Source organism: Kogia breviceps, chromosome 1, assembly GCF_026419965.1.
Source record: "Kogia breviceps isolate mKogBre1 chromosome 1, mKogBre1 haplotype 1, whole genome shotgun sequence".
Lineage (NCBI taxonomy): Eukaryota > Metazoa > Chordata > Mammalia > Artiodactyla > Physeteridae > Kogia > Kogia breviceps.
In genome coordinates, this window is record NC_081310.1 from 46641626 (window position 1) to 46659944 (window position 18319).

At 40.7% G+C, this 18319-nt stretch overlaps 1 long non-coding RNA gene and 1 pseudogene across 1 annotated transcript in view; one reads left to right on the top strand and one right to left on the bottom strand.

The window, feature by feature from the left end:
- LOC136793493 (uncharacterized) overlaps positions 1-18319 on the bottom strand; it is a 67566-nt gene that overhangs the window by 14311 nt on the left and 34936 nt on the right. The window contains exon 2 of the long non-coding RNA XR_010838791.1: positions 16559-16732. This is a non-coding gene — a long non-coding RNA (uncharacterized lncRNA). The remainder of the gene's footprint in view (positions 1-16558; positions 16733-18319) is intronic.
- Positions 4484-6244, top strand: LOC131749967 (small ribosomal subunit protein uS2-like; annotated as a pseudogene).

Consider the following 18319-nt stretch of genomic DNA (forward strand, 5'->3'; position numbering starts at 1 on the left):
ATGCAAATCAAAACTACAATGAGGTATCACCTCACACCTGTCAGAATGGCCATCATTAAACGTCCACAAGTAGCTTTCCATGCTACACAGACAGGGGTCCATACGGAGTTGTTCTGGATTCCCATTGTAAATATATATATTTTAACATCTTTATTGGAGTATAATTGCTTTACAATGGTGTGTTAGTTTCTGCTTTATAACAAAGTGAATCAGTTATACATATACATATAACCCCATATCTCTTCACTCTTGCATCTCCTTCCCTCCCACCCTCCATATCCTACCCCTCTAGGTGGTCACAAAACAGTGAGCTGATCTCCCTGTGCTATGCAGCTGCTTCCCACTAGCTATCTATTTTACATTTGGTAGTGTATATATGTCCATGCCACTCTCTCACTTTGTCACAGCTTACCCTTCCCCCTCCCCACATCCTCAAGTCCATTCTTTCGTAGGTCTATGTCTTTATTCCCATCCTGCCCTTAGGTTCTTCATTAACATTTTTTTTTTTTTAGATTCCATATATATGTGTTAGCATATGGTATTTGTTTTTCTCTTTCTGACTGACTTCACTCTGTATGACAGACTCTAGGTCCATCCATCTCACTACAAATAACTCTATTTCATTTCTTTTTATGGCTGAGTAATATTCCGTTGTATATATGTGATACAACTTCTTTATCCATTCATCTGTCAGTGGACACTTAGGTTGCTTCCATGTCCTGGCCATTGTAAATAGAGCTGCAATGAATATGTTGGCTGTGGGTTTGTCATATATGGCCTTTATTATGTTGAGGTAAGCTCCATTTATGACTACTTTTTGGAGGGTTATTATCACAAATTGATGTTGAATTTTGTCGAAAGCTTTTACTACATCTATTGAGATGATCATTATGGTTTTTATTCTTCAATTTGTTAACATGGTTTATCACATTGGTTGATTTGTGTATATTGAAGAATCTTTGCATTCCTGGGATAAACCCCACTTGATCATGGTGTATGATCCTTTTAATGTGCTGTTGGATTCTGTTTGCAAGTATTTTGTTGAGGACTTTTGCATCTATGTTCACCAGTGATATTGGCCTGTAGTTTTCTTTCTTTGTGACATCTTTGGTTTTGGTATCAGGGTGATGGTGGCCTCGTAGAATGAGTTTGGGAGTGTTCCTTTCTCTGCAATTTTTTGGAAGAGTTTGAGAAGGATGGGTGTTAGCTCTTCTCTAAATGTTTGATAGAATTCACCTGTGAAGCCATCTGGTCCTGGGCTTTTGTTTGTTGGAAGATTTTTAATCACAGTTTCAATTTCAGTGCCTGTCATTGGTCTGTTTATATTTTCTATTTCTTCCTGGTTCAGTCTCAGGAGATTGTGCTTTTCTAAGAATTTTTCCATTTCTTCCAGGTGGTCCATTTTATAGGCACACAGTTGCTTGTAGTAGTGTCTTAGGATGCTTTGTATTTCTGCAGTGTCTGTTGTAACTTCTCCTTTTTCATTTCTAATTTTCTTGATTTGGGTCCTCTCCCTCTTTTTCTTGATGAGTCTGTCTAATGGTTTGTCAATTTTGTTTACCTTCCCAAAAAAACCAGCTTTTAGTTTTATTGATCTGTGCTATTGTTTCCTTCATTTCTTTTTCATTTATTTCTGATATGATCTTTATGATTTCATTCCTTCGGCTAACTTTGAGGTTTTTTTGGTTCTTCTTTCTCTAATTGCTTTAGGTGTAAGGTTAGGTTGTTTATTTGAGATGTTTCTTGTTTCTTAAGGTAGGATCATATTGCTATAAACTTCCCTCTTAGAACTACTTTTGCTGCATCCCATAAGTTTGGGGTCATCGTGTTTTCATTGTCATTTCTTTATAGGTATTTTTTGATTTCCTCCTTGATTTCTTCAGTGATCTCTTGGTTATTAAGTAGTGTATTGTTTAGCCTCCATGTGTTTGTACTTTTTAGAGTTTTTCCTGTAATTGATATCTAGTCTCATAGCATTGTGGTCAGAAAAGATACTGGATATGACTTCAATTATCATAAATTTACCAAGGCTAGATATGTGACCTAAGATATGATCTGTCCTGGAGAATGCTCCATGAGCACTTGAGAAGAAAGTGTATTCTGTTGTTTTTAGATGGAATGTCCTATAAATGTCAATACAGTCTATCTTGTTTAATGTATCATTTAAAGCTTGTGTTTCCTTGTTTATTTTCATTTTGGATGATCTCTCCATTGGTGAAAGTGCGGTGTTAAAGTCCCCTACTATGATTGTGTTACTGTCGGTTTCCCCTTTTATGGCTGTTAGTATTTGCCTTATGTATTGAGGTGCTCCTATGTTGGGTGCATATATATATATATATAATCGTTTTACTTTCTTCTTGGATTGATTCCTTGATCATTATGTAGTGTCCTTCTTTGGCTCTTGTAATAGTCTTTGTTTTACAGTCTATTTTGTCTGATATGAGAGTTGCTACTCCAGCTTTCTTTTGATTTCCATTTGCATGGAATATCTTTTTCCATCCCCTCACTTTCAGCCTGTATGTGTCCCTAGATCTGAAGTGGGTCTCTTGCAGACAGCATATATACGGGTATTGTTTTTGTATCTATTCAGCCAGTCTATGTCTTTTGGTTGAAACATTTAATCTATTTACATTCAAGGTAATTATCAATATGTATGTTTCTATTACCATTTTCTTAATTGTTTTCAGTTTGTTATTGTAGGTCTTTTCCTTCTCTTGTGTTTCCTGCCTAAAGAAGTTCCTTTAGCATATGTTGTAAAGCTGGTTTGGTGGTGCTGAATTCTCCTAGCTTTTGCTTGTCTCTAAAGGTTTTAATTTCTCCGTCAAATCTGAATGAGATCCTTGCTGGGTAGAGTAATCTTGGTTGTAGGTTTTTCCCTTTCATCACTTTAAAATGTCCTGCCACTCCCTTCTGGCTTGCACTGTTTCTACTGAAAGGTCAGCTGTTAACCTTATGAGGATTCCCTTGTATGCTATTTGTTGTTTTTCCCTTGCTGCTTTTAATATTTTTTCTTTGTATTTAATTTTTGATAGTTTGGTTAATATGTGTCTTGGCATATTTCTCCTTGGATTTATCCTGTACAGGACTCTCTGTGCTTCCCGGACTTGATTAACTATTTCCTTTCCCATATTAGGGAAGTTTTCAACTATAATCTCTTCAAATATTGTCTCAGTCCCTTTCTTTTTCTCTTCTTCTTCTGGGACTCCTATAATTCGAATGTTGGTGTGTTTAATGTTGTCCCAGAGGTCTCTGAGACTGTCCTCAATTCTTTTCATTCTTTTTTCTTTATTCTGCTCTGCAGTAGTCATTTTCACTATTTTATCCTCAAGGTCACTTATCCATTCCTCTTCCTCAGTTATTCTGCTATTGATTCCTTCTAGAGAACTTTTAATTTCATTTATTGTGTTGTTCATCATTGTTTGTTTGCTTTTTAGTTCTTTTAGGTCCTTGTTAAATGTTTCTTGTATTTTCTCCATTCTATTTCCAAGATTTTGGGTCATCTTAACTATCATTATTCTGAATTCTTTTTCAGGTAGACTGTTTATTTCTTCTTCATTTGTTAGGTCTGGTGGGTTTTTACCTTGCTCCTTCATCTGCTGTGTGTTTCTCTGTCTTCTCATTTTGCTTAACTTACTGTGTTTGTGGTCTCCTTTTCACAGGCTGCGGGTTCATAGTTCCCATTGTTTTTGGTGTCTGCTGCCAGTGGCTAAGGTTGGTTCAGTGGGTTGTGTAGGCTTCCTGGTGGAGGGGACTAGTGCCTGTGTTCTGGTGGATGAGGCTGGATCTTGTTTCTGGTGGGCAGGTCCACGTTTGGTGGTGTGTTTTGGAGTTTCTGTGACCTTATTATGATTTTAGGCAGCCTCTCTGCTAATGGGTAGGGTTTTGTTCCTGTCTTGCCAGTTGTTTGGCATAGGGTGTCCATCACTGTAGCTTGCTGGTCACTGAGTGGAGCTGGGTCTTGGCGTTGAGATGGAGATCTTTGGGAGATTTTCGCCATTTGATATTATGTGGAGCTGGGAGGTCTCTGGTGGACCAGTGTTTTGAACTCGGCTCTCCCACCTCAGAGGCACAGGCCTGACACCCAGCCAGAGCACCAAGACCCTGTCATCCACACAGAAAAACAGAAAAAGGAAAAAAATATATATATATCGTTGCTCCCAAAGTCCACTGCCTCAATTTGGGATCATCCATTGTCTGTTCAGGTAATCCACAGATGCAGGGTACATCAAGCTGATTGTGGAGATTTAATCCACTGCTCCTGAGGCTGCAGGGAGAGATTTCCTTTTCTCTTCTTTGTTCGCACAACTCCCAGGTTCAGCTTTGGATTTGGCCCCGCCTCTGCGAGTAGTCACCTTCTGGCATCTGTTCTTTGCCCAGACAGGAGGGGGTTAAAGGAGCAACTGATTCGGGGGCTCTGGCTCACTCAGGCCGGGGGGAGGGAGGGGTGCAGATGCAGGGCGAGCCTGTGGCAGCAGAGGCCGGCATGACGTTGCACCAGCCTGAGGTGCACCGTGCGTTCTCCCGGGGAAGTTGCCTCTGGATAATGGGACCCTGGCAGTGGCGGGCTGCACAGGCTCCCGGGAGGGGAGGTGTGGAGAGTGACCTGTGCTCGCACACAGGCTTCTTGGTGGCTGCAGCAGCAGCCTTAGCGTCTCATGCCCGTCACTGGTGTCCGCGCCAACAGCCGCGGCTCGCGCCCGTCTCTGGAGCTCATTTAAATGGCGCTCTTTATCCCCTCTCCTCGAGCAACACAAAACAAAGAGGCAAGAAAAAGTCTCTCGCCTCTTTGGCACTTCCAGACCTTTTCCTGGACACACTCCCAGCTAGCTGTGGCACAGTAGCCCCCTTCAGGCTGTGTTCACGCAGCCAACCCCAGTCCTCTCGCTGGGATCTGACCTCCAAAGCCAGAGCCTCAGCTCCCAGCACCCGCCCGTCCCGGCATTTGAGCAGACAATCCTCTCTGGCTGGTGAGAGCTTGCAGGCACACCCGTGTTGCTGTGCTCCCCTCTGTGGCTCTGAAGCTTCCCACCTCCGCCACCCACAGTCTTCGCCCGTGAAGGGGCTTCCCAGTGTGTGAAATGCTTTCCTCCTTCACAGCTCCCTCCCAATGGTGCAGGTCCCATCCCTTTTGTCTCTGTTTTTTCTTTTTTCTTTTGCCCTACCCAGGTACGTGGGGAGTTTCTTGCCTTTGGGGAGGTCTGAGGTCTTCTGCCAGCTTTCAGTAGGTGTTCTGTAGGGGTTGTTCCACATATAGATGTATTTCTGATGTATTTCTGTGAAGGAAGTTATCTCCACGTCTTACTCTTCCACCGTCTTGAAGCTCTAGCCCTCCCACCGTAACTTAAAGGGAAACTTCCACAATATCTGGAGCCCTTAATGTCCTGCAAATGAAGGAGGAAGATGTCTTCAAATTCCTTGCAGCAGGAACCCACTTAGGTGGCAGCAACCTTGACTTCCAAATGGAATAGTACATCTACAAAGGGAAAGGTGATGGCATCTACATCATAAATCTGAAGAGAACCTGGGAGAAGCTTCTGTTGGCAGCTCGTCCCATTATTGGCATTGAAAACCCAGCTGATGCCAGTGTCATATCCTCCAGGAATACTGGACAGTGAGCTCTGCTGAAGTTTGCTGCTGCCACCAGAGCCACTCCTATTGCAGGCCACTTCACTCCTGGAACCTTCACTGACCAGATCCAGGCAGCCGCCAAGACTTCTGGTGGTTACTGATCCCAGAGCTGACCACCAGCCTCTCACAAAGGGCTCTTACGTTAACCTGCCTACTATTGCTTTGTGTAACACAGACTCTCCTCTGTATTATGTGGACATTGCCATCCCATGCAACAAGAAGGGAGCCAGCCCAGTCAGTGGGTCTGATGTGGTGAATGCTCGCCCAGGATGTTCTGCACATGCGTGGCACCATCTCCCGTGAACAACCATAGGAGGTCATGCCTGATCTCTACTTCTACAGAGATCCTGAAGAGACTGAAAAGGAAGAGCAGGTGACAGCCAAGAAAGCTGTGACCAAGGAGGAATTTCAGAGTGACTGGTCTGTTCCAGATCCTGAGTTCACTGCTTCTCAACCTGAGGTGGCAGACTGGTCCGAATGTGTGCATGTGCCCTCTGTGCATATTCAGCCGTTCCCCACTGAAGACCGGAGAGCTCAGCCCGCCACTGAGGACTGCTCTGCAGCTCCCACTGCTCAGGCCACTGAGTGGGTAGAAACAACCACTGAGTGGTCTTAAGCTGTTCTTCCATACTCTTAAAATGGAAATAGGTTGATGGAAAATAAACAGTTACTAAAAAAATTTAAAAGTCTACAAATAACAAATTCTGGAGAGGATGCAGAGAAAAGGGAACCCTCCTACACTGTTGGTAGGAATGTAAGTTGGTGCAGCCACTGTGGAAAACAGTATGGAGGTTCCTCAGAAAACTAAAAATAGAATTACCAATATGATCAAGCAATCCCACTCCTTGGCAAATGTCCAGACAAAACTATAATTCAAAAAGATACATGCACCACTATTTCATAGCAGCACTATTCACAATATCCAAGACATGGAAACAACCTAAATGTCCATGAACAGATGAATGGATAAAGAAGATGTGGTAAATATATACAATGGAATACTACTCAACCATAAAAATGAACGAAATAATGCCATTAGCAGCAACATGGATGCAACTAGAGATTATCATACAAAGTGAAGTAAGTCAGAAGGAGAAAGATAAATACCATATGATATCATTTATAAGTGGAATCTAAAATATGACACAAGTGAACCTATCTACAAAACAGAAACAGAATCACGGACATAGATAACAGACTGGTGGCTGCCAAGGGGGAGGGGGTTGGGATAGGGATGAAGTGGGAGGTTGGGGTTAGCAGATTAAGCTTTTATATATAGAACAGATAAACAACAAGGTCCTACTGTATAGCACAGGGAACTATATTCAATATCCTATGATAAACCATAATGAAAAAGAGTATTTTAAGAAAAGAATGTATATATATGTATAACTGAACCACTTTTCTTTACAGTAGTAATTAACACATAATAAACAACTGTACTTCAATAAAAAAGAAAAGAAAAGAAAAGAAATGCAACTAGATGCACACCAAACATAAAAGAATGTTCTCAGCAGCAATTATGACCAAAAACTGGGAAAGATCTAAATGTCCATCAAAAGTAGAATGGATAGGGACTTCCCTGGCTGTCCAGTGGTTAAGACTCTGCGTTTCCAATGCAAGGGGCACGGGTTCGATCCCTGGCTGGGGAACTAAGATCCCACATGCTGCATGGCATGGCCAAAAAAATTAAAATTTTAAATTAAAAAAAGTAGAATGGATAAATTATTATGTATTTATACAATGTAATACCATATGACAGTGATAATCAGGGAACTACAGCCACATGCAACAGCTATGAATGATTGTCATTGAGTGAAAGAAGCTACCACAAAAGAGTACATGTTGTAGAAATTCATTTATAAAAACTCCAAAAATTAGGAAAAATAGTATTTGGTGATAGGATTTCAGTTCCCTTTGGGTATTGGAGGTTGTGGCTGGCAGAGGACATTACGGGAGATTCTTGAGTTCTGGTGATGCTTTACTTCTTCATCTGGATAGTTACACCCATCTGTTCACTTTGTGAAAATTCATGGCAATAAACACTTAGAATTTTTTAAATAAATAAAATGTCACTTCCAAAAAGGTGTCAACCCCATGATGAAGGTTAGCTCTTCTTGTTTTATACTTCTGTATATCGCATATGCTGTCTCGATATAATCTATTTTATGACCCTCTTCACACTCATAGTCACTTGTTCAATATTTTTCCTAAGCTCTATAAGGGCATAGAGTTTATGCCCCAACACCTAGCACAGTGCCCACAAAGGTAGATAGTTAATAAATATTTTTTGCATGATTAAATGAATCTCAATGACACCTTGCACTAAGGTGAATTTTAAATATGCCTGCTCACTCTTCTGAGTTGATCTCAAACTTTTCTCCTTGCTTGAAAGAGTACATTCCTCCACACTAGTCTCCTGAGAGGACAACCTATTTCTTTTCCTCCAAGTGTGATTTCCCTGTCGTGTACATTCATGGCACCACATAAATATTAAAAGCATGATCAAATGTTCCGCAGTTGGAATATGTTGAGTGAATGACTCAGTGAGAAGTGTCCTTCTGTTGTGTGATTAAACAAGACACATAATATTACAAGTTGTCAGAACAGGATGAAGTCAACATAATCTAGATTAATGTGGATGTTACTGGCTTGTCCATGGCCAGAATGGATGGGGAATCTGGCATTGCCCCTGGCCAATGGAAAAAAAACTGAGACAAGTTCTGAAGCTAATATTTTTTGATCTTTCCATACCCCGAGCAGCATTTCTTTGCTACTGTGGATTGGGGAGAAGGTAGGGTTATTCAGAACACATGGAGCACTTGGGGAAAGAGAACACAAAACACTTAAAACTCGACTCTGATCAACATAAAACTTGTGTCCTGCCAAGTTCAAATGTAGTTTTTCCAAGATACAAATTTCATGGATAAGTTCAGGAAACCAAAGGGACATTTGATCAGTTGGCAACTGAGCTGAAGTGGGTTCAGGATCCAAATTCTTTCCTTACATCTTCACATTCATCCTCTCCCTCCACTCCACTACTACTTGGGTATCTCATGGTGTCAAATTTAGCCTTCAGATTCTTTCACACAGGCTGTCTTTATAGGCCTTAATGAGGAGAGGAAAAAATGACAGAAAACAAAGAAACACATGAGCTGTTCTTTCACCTCTCCACCACCTGAATGGATCCAGTGTCCCTCCTCTTTATAAAATTCTGCCCCAAAATGGTGCTGCATCATACGTGTGCCAGTGAAAGTAGACATGAGGGTGGGGGAGAGGAGAATTGGGGGTGCATGGTTCAGGTTATGGAGACAGTGTGCTCTTTCAAAAAGAGAAAGAAACCCTTTAAAAATGAAAGAAGACAGTCTGAAAGTCTGTAAAATGACATTCAACTTAAGTCCCTTTCTTTAAACATAAACAGATGTATAATGTCCATAAGTCCTCAAATGGAATAATGCCTAAGTACCTAAAGGCAGAATGTGGCTGGATATCCAATAAGAAATTATGATTTAAAACACTGCATTGTCTAAAGAGTGATAGTTAAGATAATCAAATTCATTCTTTCATTTAACTAACATGCATTGAATATCTACACTGTGCCCAGAGACTGTGCTATGTGCCAGGGTACCTGGGAAATTCTGGAATGACTTTAGTGGATGACACTAACATGAATAATTAATAGTGGCATTAGCAATAATTGTTATTGTTATTTTTATTGTATCCTGGTGAATCTGGGGTGACATATAATGGTATGAATAATATGGGTCAAGTACATTAAAATAATCCCTTTTTAAGTTAGGAAGTTCATTGCATTATGTAAAAATATCTAAAACAGGCAGTGACGTATTGTCAAAAATGATTTTCAGTGAAAGGAAGGTCGCTGGACAACAGAATAGCTGACAAAATTACAAGAAAGTCAAAGTGTGCTGGTAATTGCTAATAATTAACCTTGGTATTTTATAAGACAGTTTAAAATAATAAAACATTAGAATTAGAAGAGACCTAGACAGACATCTAGCTTAATATTAGTATTCCTTTACTACACATATTTGTCTACCCTTCTATCTGCCCTATTAGTCTGTAAGCTCTTTGAGGGTAGGGCCTGTGTCTTATTTATTTTGTGTCATAGTACTAAACAAGAAACAAGAGCTCAATAATGGGGGCTTCCCTTGTCGCGCAGTGGTTGAGAATCCACCTGCCAATGTAGGGGACACAGGTTAGATCCCTGGTCTGGAGAGATCTCACATGCCGTGGAGCAACTAAGCCCGTGCACCACAACTACTGAGCCTGCGCTCTAGAGCCCGAGTGCCACAACTACTGGGCCTGCACACCACAACTACTGAAGCCCATGTGCCTAGAGCCCATGCTCAGCAACAAGAGAAGCCACTACAACGAGAAGCCCACACAGCGCAGTGAAGAGTAGCCCCGGCTCGCAGCAACTAGAGAAAGCTCGCACACAGCAACAAAGACCCAACTCAGCCAAAAATAAATTATTTTTTTTTAAAAAAGAGCTCAATAATGTTTTCCAAAGGAAGAAACTAAGAGGCTATTTATTCAACCCCTTTACTTCAAAAGAATGGAAACTGAGCCTCAGAGTTATGAAGGACTAAAAGGCAAAACAAATTTTTTTATAGTAAAGACAAGCCTGGAACCCAGATCTCTTGACCCCAGGTCAGTTTACTGTACATCATATCATATTACTCATCTACAATCAATCACTAATCAATGGAACATGTAGAGAAGAATGTTTTGGGGTCATAGTTCCTAAAGTGCTGTTATCTCCTTGTAGTGTTCCCCTATATCTTTCACCTCCTCCATGTAGATGCAAAAAAAAAAAAAAAAAAATAGAATATAAATTTGAAACCCCATTTTTAAAATGCTGATTATTGAAACCCTAAGTCTCAGCTCTGACATTGTCCCCAGACCCCATAGATCCCTAAGACAATTGGAAGTCTCACAGAGTATGTGAAACTAGACCAGTTTCCCATGTTTTTTTCACTTTCTAGTGTAGGTCATTAGCAGGATTTTATTTTAGGACAGAAATGCTTTTGCTACCCGTCAAATCATACCAAAGTAGGTAGTTTTCTACTGAATTGATTTTGCATAGCAAAAAGCACTGCTGGCTTATTTGTTCTTCCAAGTAGTAGAGGGCCTTTCTCTTAGCCTGATATGGTTTTTTTTTTAATCCCTGTATACCTTGTACTGTGATGTTGAGGGTGGTGATGGTGATGATGATTTTTATTTTCTATTTGTCTTTGGTTAACATTGATTGAGTTTTGCCTTAAGGATTCCAGGTTAAAAGTTAAGACAGTAGAGTAACTAACTTTCTGAGAGTTTCCATTCATAAATAAATAAAGCAAAAATTTAGGTAATGATCATGGTGCTGTCAAAATATCTTGACATACAGTCTTTCATCTAATCCACCCAGGGCAAGAGGTTTTTATTCTTATTTTACAAGTGAGAATATTAAGCCTCTGGTGATTACCCACACTCACATAGCTAATGAATGGTGAAACTGAGACTCCAATCCAACACTTTGGACTCCAAATCTACTTGGAATTTTGCCTAGCACAAGACAGGGCAAAGGGTAATTAGCAAAATCCAGCAGGTGAAAATTAAATTTCCTTTATGAGGAAATTAAAGAACTAAAATCAAATAGATTAAATTAAACCAATTTTGTGTCAAGCTCCCAGAATTAAAACTGAATTCTTAATCTCAATTCACTCTCTATATAGGGCCACCATATTGACCTTGGAAAACTATAAAGTTAGATTATTTTCATCATTTAGCAAGGAGGAAAAAAAAGCTGAAAACAATTCGGAAGGCCAAGCAAGTAGAAGGACGTTTTGACTCCAGTTGGTATACAAATAGATTCAGAAAAAAAATCAGATGTGAGCCAATCTTTATGAGGCTCCAGTACTCATTCGTCGGGGTTAAATTTGATATTGTATCGTAAGTGTGTATTACATAAGATTCTGAAAACTCAGTGTTTCTAAATGGCTGTTCCTTCTAGAATATCGTTCTGGCTGCAGGGGTGTACAGTCCTAAAAGCAGAAGGATACTTGATCAAGAAAGCAGAAACCGATTCATCATATTGAATTTCTAAATTTTACAGTTTTCAACACAATTCTTTTTTAATTATGAGACATTGAGATAAATTTGAATCTTAAACTCATCCCACTGGTGTCAGCTGTTGATCCTTTTATGAGCAAACAATCTGATATTCTCACTCAATAGGGAGGCACTCTGACAGGGATCTTCTCCCAAGAAAACTTACTCTTTTTTTTTTGACTCATTAGAGATCTCAATACATCTCCTAAGAGCATTACTTATTTTCCAGGGTCACACAGACCTTAAATATTCAATTACCCAGAAAAAAAAATCAGTGACTGGCATTAAAAACAACTGAATCTACAGATGGCTTAAATGAACATTCTGGGAATCACTAGAGCCACTCAGTATTCTCCAGGGAGCATTAATAATGCAATTCCTAACTGCTGTAACTTAATTCATTACATACATACACCAGGTATATGCAAAGTACTACACTCAGTGTAATAGAGAGAAAACCATGGTCCTCGTTCTCAAGGAGTTCACTGTGTAACAAGAGACAGTAGATATGCTTATAAGAGACTATAAACAAGTAAAAGTACCATAAGAAATGCCACAGGACTCCAATAGTCAATTTCTGCTCCTATTTGCTAACCTCAGATTACCTCCAGCAAAGCTGATGCTAATTTCTGCTATACAAAGAGCATCAAGAATCTTCTGACCGGGTCAGATTCTACCTCAGAGTCAAGGTTTTGTTCTTTGAATCTGTTTTCACTCCTGCTTTGGTCTTCCTTCTTGTTCCTGACCCTTTCCCAGCTCTTCCTCTATCTCTACCTGCTAAGACTTTAGGCTATTGGCCCTGTCTTGCTCTATACTGAGGGTTCTATGCTCTCTTGATTTCTGTTCCTCTGCCCAGGTTTATTCCACTACCAGGTTGTGACAACATGTCTGTGACACTGTCAGACTGCTCATCTAAATTCTGGCTCTTGAACCTTGATCCTTAGGTCTGGTTTACTCTTAGGACTATGTCTGCCTATGTCTTTTCAACCCACACATAATTCCTGATCCTTATCAAACTCTTTGACACTGCAGGTACATTGATAGATCTTAGCGATACAGAATAAAATCACTGAGTAATACATCTAATCAAATTGTTTGAACAAAGATAATGAAAATTATTTGTCAGTTAAATGACTGAATTAGAAGAACCTTTTGAAAAGAGGATTCATGCTGTGAACTGAACCACGTAAAATATCAAAATCACCAAATTAAATACCCTAACAAGAAAAATGTGTGTTATGTAGAAGCAGCTACTTTCTGAGAATTTTATCTCAAGGTCTCCAATATAGCATAAAATCATGTATCTAAGAGCTAGAAAGAACTTTAGAGGTTGTCTAGTTAAACCTTGTACTCGGTAAAAAAAAAGAAAAACAAAAACAAAAAACACCTCCTGTAGATAACCCTCTTAGGAAGGTCTTCAACCTCATTTATCCAACCCACACTTACTGATCATCCACTATGGGCCAATCTCCTGCTACAGCAGGAGATATAAAAATGAAACAAAGATCTAGGCCTCAAGAAGCTTCCAACCAGGCCAGGGATAAACAAGAAACAAATAATTGTATACTGTGTGATTAATATTATGATAGAAACAAGTTCAGGATTCTGTGGGAACTCACAGGAGTAAAGAATGGAACCTCACTGAGATCAGCATAATTAAGAGTATGAAGGGAGGTTAGAAATGACTTTCCAGTACTGGAGAATCTTGGGGTGAGCTGGAATCAGCCAACTCCCAGGAGATGAACAGGTATACAAGACTGAGATGAGAGCATGCACAAGGGCAAGAAGGCATAATGAAGGAAAAGCAGGAGTGGTAAGCAAGAGCTAGATAATAAAAAGTCATGTTTATTCCAACAAGAAGATTGGATGGTACCTTGAAGACAGTGGGGAACCAATGAAGGATGCTGAATGGGAGAATACACAAAAATATTTGCATTTTAGAAAAAAATGACTTTAGCAGTAAAAGGAGTATGAGACTGAAGTGGTAGAAAAACTAAGCTAATGCATCTAATGTAGAAAAGTACGGCAGGACTGTGTGAGCTCAATCCCAGGGCCAAAACAAAATCCTGAAAAATAGATAGGAAAGGAAGTAGTACCACCTGGCTAGTGTAGGAAAAAACAGGATGAGTCATAACCTCTGATCAGAACCCAGTTAACTTCACACCTTCCCTTAAGTCCATACAAGTGCCCAGGAATACAGAAACTATATCATTCATGGTACCAAGGTATCTTTCTTCAAGTCTTTGGTACAGATGTGCCCAACATTGTATAAATATTTCCTTCCCTCTCCAATTACCTTATACCTGCCTGCCAGACCACTGCTGGTCAATCTTACCTCCCATGCTTACAAGAGAATGTGAAATTTTATACTGGCTGGAAATATCAATCTTGCATTGGGTCCCATGTTTCTACTTTTGTCATGGAACTGGAGTTTACTGAATGAAGAGACAATTACAGTAATCCAGATTAGAAATGACAAGGGCCTAAACCAAAGCAGATTAGGTGTGACAAAGATAGAGAATGGACTAGGGTGGCATTTTAAAGAAAGAATTGGTAAGACCATGGATGACAGAGACTGGAGAAGAAGGCTGACTTTGTGTCTCTGTACTAGTTACCTGCCTAATACCTCCCCTGAATGGAGACAGTGGTGACAGGAAGGCTTTCTAGACATTGAATTACTATGAAGAGAAAGAGAAAGTGCTTCTTTCTGAGGGTTGTAGATTCTCTGTTGGGTTTTGATTAGGTGTAACACTGATAATCTTTCACTGAAGATGGCTTAATTGAGGCTCATCTACACTTCAGAAAAGGAAACGTAGATATCTTCATACAGTGTTCTTTTTAGCCTTGTGATTCTGTCTTTGGGCTTTACACCCTATGTTAAAACATTCACATTATGTACTGACGCATTTGATCCTGTAGAACTGGTTTACAGACATTCTAATAGTTGAATTTCTTGTTATATGCGTGTATAATGCACTCATTATTACTCTTTGCTTTTTGTTGTATGCTGAATTCAAGGATTTCGTATTAGGGGAGTAAATACATTAAAAGAAAATCTCCGGGCTTCCCTGGTGGCACAGTGGTTGGGAGTCCTCCCGCCGATGCAGGGGACGCGGGTTCGTGCCCTGGTCCAGGAGGATCCCACATGCCGCAGTGCGGCTGGGCCCGTGAGCCATGGCCTCTGAGCCTGTGCGTCCAGAGCCTATGCTCTGCAAAGGGAGAGGCCACAGCAGTGAGAGGCCCGCGTACGCGTACCACACACACACACACAAAAAAAAAAAAAAAAAAAAAAAACCAAACCAAAACAAACAAACAAAAATCTCCAACCAGCTGATTTCCTTCCAGCCTTCAATATTATCCGGGCACAAGGTGAACCTAATGATTTCTATCCAAAAATCTGTTACAAAGGAGCTATCCTGGATGGGCCTCTCCTGAAGCATGTGATCAATCCCAGGCAGACTGTGATGGAAAATTCTGTGTTGGGCTTCAGAGGTCACACAAAGAAATGCATATGTGTCAACCCTGGAAAAGTATCATCTGCATTCCAGCAGCAAACTGTTTTGAAAATGTCATCCCTCAGAGAGTTCATGCCAGAGCCAATTAAAGTCATGGTAATAAAGAGTGGAAATATGACACAAGTGGCCAGAAAACAATCATAAAGTGGTAGAACTGAAAGAGTTATTAGACATGATCTAGTCTAACTCCTTCATTCTTGATTGTAGAAACTGAGACTCAAAGAGCTAAAAAGCAATGAGTTTGTGGCACTAACAAGATTCCAGATCTCCTGACTCCAGGTTCAGTTCTCTTCCTATCACATATTATCACTTCATGGGATCCCAAAGTTGTATATAGCAATGCATTCTGGCTGAGATTCAGATATGCTAGCATGTGGAACTAGGCGCCCTCCTGTCCAGAGGTCATCCATGTGCACCAGGCTATTAAGAGTAACTGTCACGGAATGTTTGTGGACACTTAGATAAGAATCTAGCTGCATCCTTTTACTGGTATGGGCCTAGGACCCCCATGGGAAAGAACTTGAACTGTGTTCATAATTGAGGTCTAGACAAATACAGACATTTCTGATAGATTGGGGAGGTCCCAAGGGAAGCTATGCTCCAAACAGCAACAAGCAGGCCACTGAAGGAAAAGTTACCATAAGTGGGGAGGAGTCTCGGGAGGGATAGACTTAGTATCAGGGCCTGAGTGTAGAAAAGGGAACTGTTATTCTGGGTACAATATGAGGCTATCCTTAAAACACTCTCCATCTAACCCTAACCAGCCCCCTGGGATGTCTATATATCCAAGGCAGAAGTACATGAAAAATATACAAAAGAAATCAATCACTCAAAGGCGTCTGCATTTCTGACAAGACAATGACTTCCACAGAGGGCTGGATGATGAAAATAAAAGCTTTTACCACTAGGGAAAGACCCCTATAAAGGAGAAAGACACAAGAAGGGGAACAGGTTTCCTCACAAGCAAAAGATTCAGAGAAAAAATATGGGCAAAGATGGAGATAAGCTTCAATCAGACAGCAGTGAAAAGAACAGACATATCGAGGGAAGTGGAGGTTGAGAACAGGTTATCAACAGGGTCTAGCATAGCTAGCATGGCAGAGCCAAACCAGTAGCATCAAGGTGACTAGTGGCATAGCCATAGGCAGTGATGGGACATGCCCAAAAGTACAGGGGTTAAGAGAGGTGCAGCAGCAAGACCCTGTGAATATCAGCAGCAAGGTTGACCTGTGAAGGTAGCAATATATTTTAACCAAGTCATAGCCTAGATCAGGGAAGCACCGTAACTGGAATAGATAACTTACTGAATTGTAGGCTCTTTCCTCACTGCCATATTCCATACACTTAGCACTTGCTTGATACCTAAATTAAGACAGCAAGTATTCACGTTGCAGTTTGGGTTCTCTAGGATGAAGAAGACTTCTGAGACAGCAAGTCATATGCAGGACCTTTGCTGTGGAGTCCTCTTGGGACTGTACCTATGGGAACAGATAAAAGCAACATTGAACAGATAGGAAAATTGGTTTGTGGTAAGTCACAACAAAATCCTCAGCTGATCCTGGGACTTCCCTGGGGGTCCAGCGGTTAAGACACCATGCTCCCAATGCAGGGGGCACGGCTTCAATCCCTGGTCAGGGAACTAAGATCCCACATGCCAGCATAGTGTGACATAAATAAATAAATAGGCTTAAAAAATAAATCCTCAGCTGATCCCATGGGGAGATTTGGAACTGGGATGGCTCTACAGAGTGATCTCAAATTGGGGCAAAGGGTGGGCCTTTATACCTCTGTATCAACCATGTGGGTTGCCTCCAGGAAGGAAGCATCACCTTGGGTGAAGAGACATTCATCAGAGGACAGTCTCTGGTGAGGGACTCCACTACAAGCCATAAGTTTCCAACTTCCAACAACTTGAGGAATGAGTGTTTCAGTCCTCAAGGAAGGACCTGGGCAGCATACCACACATGCACCACAATTTGTTTACATAAATGAAGGGCACAGCCTAAATTACATGAGAGACCACACCATCTTTTTGAGGATTCCTAAATCCATAGGAAATATGAGATCCAACCATTTGACAGATGGGTATTATTGATCACCAGATTTAAGGACAAATTGTTCAAATAATCTCAGCCAGATTCTATAAACGAATAGGGATTAGAGCATCCAGGCTCCATTAAGACTCTGAAAGGTTAATGGAGTCATTTAGTCCAACGTTCCACCTCTAGAGACTAGATGTCTGAGCACCAAGAGAGACCAACTGCTAGTTTCCTTACATCACTCAATGAAAAACAAATATGTATGGATTCATGGGCCTACTACTCAGAACATGGGCCTGCTCTCCACCTCAGAACTCTGTCTGATAATGGAACTTTTAACCAAACAGAGATCCAAATAACAGCTTCTTAATGGCCTGGAAAGCATTCAGTGATCCTCAAAGCAGGTGTCCTGATAACTGTGCTGGAGAATACAGTTTATACCAGATGATAAATGGGGCCCCTATTTTCCATCTTCAATAGATACCTTGGCGCCTACACATTTGTGCCATCGGGTCCCACAGAGCAGACCCTGGAGACCCACACCCATCTGGATAAAGAGTCTGCATGTCTGACTCATACAGTAATCACCAGCCTCTTTAAAAAAGCTTTATATCATGACCTTCCCCTAGCAAAGCATGGCCTCAAAAATACCCCAGACTCTAACAAAACAGACTAGTCTCTCCCATGAGGAGAAGTGAGCAAGTTGAGAGAAAGGGGATAGAAGCATTGGTAGAAAAGTCCCTCTTTGTGCTAACATGGGTCGTAGAATGGGAGGCATGAACATTCTTCCCCAAATCCCAGGACAGTTGCTTGTCAAGACTCTTTTTGATCATCTCCAGGATAAGAGGTGCGCTGTTCAATAGGAAACCTATTCTGTTACTGAAGCCCCTTATTGTTAGAAATTTCTTCACTGTTCTGAGTTGAAAACTGGTCCCATTTAATTTCTACTCCTCACTTGTGCTAATTCTGCCCTCTACAACAACCAGAACTGTCTGTGTTCCCTATACTATTGATACATGGCAGACT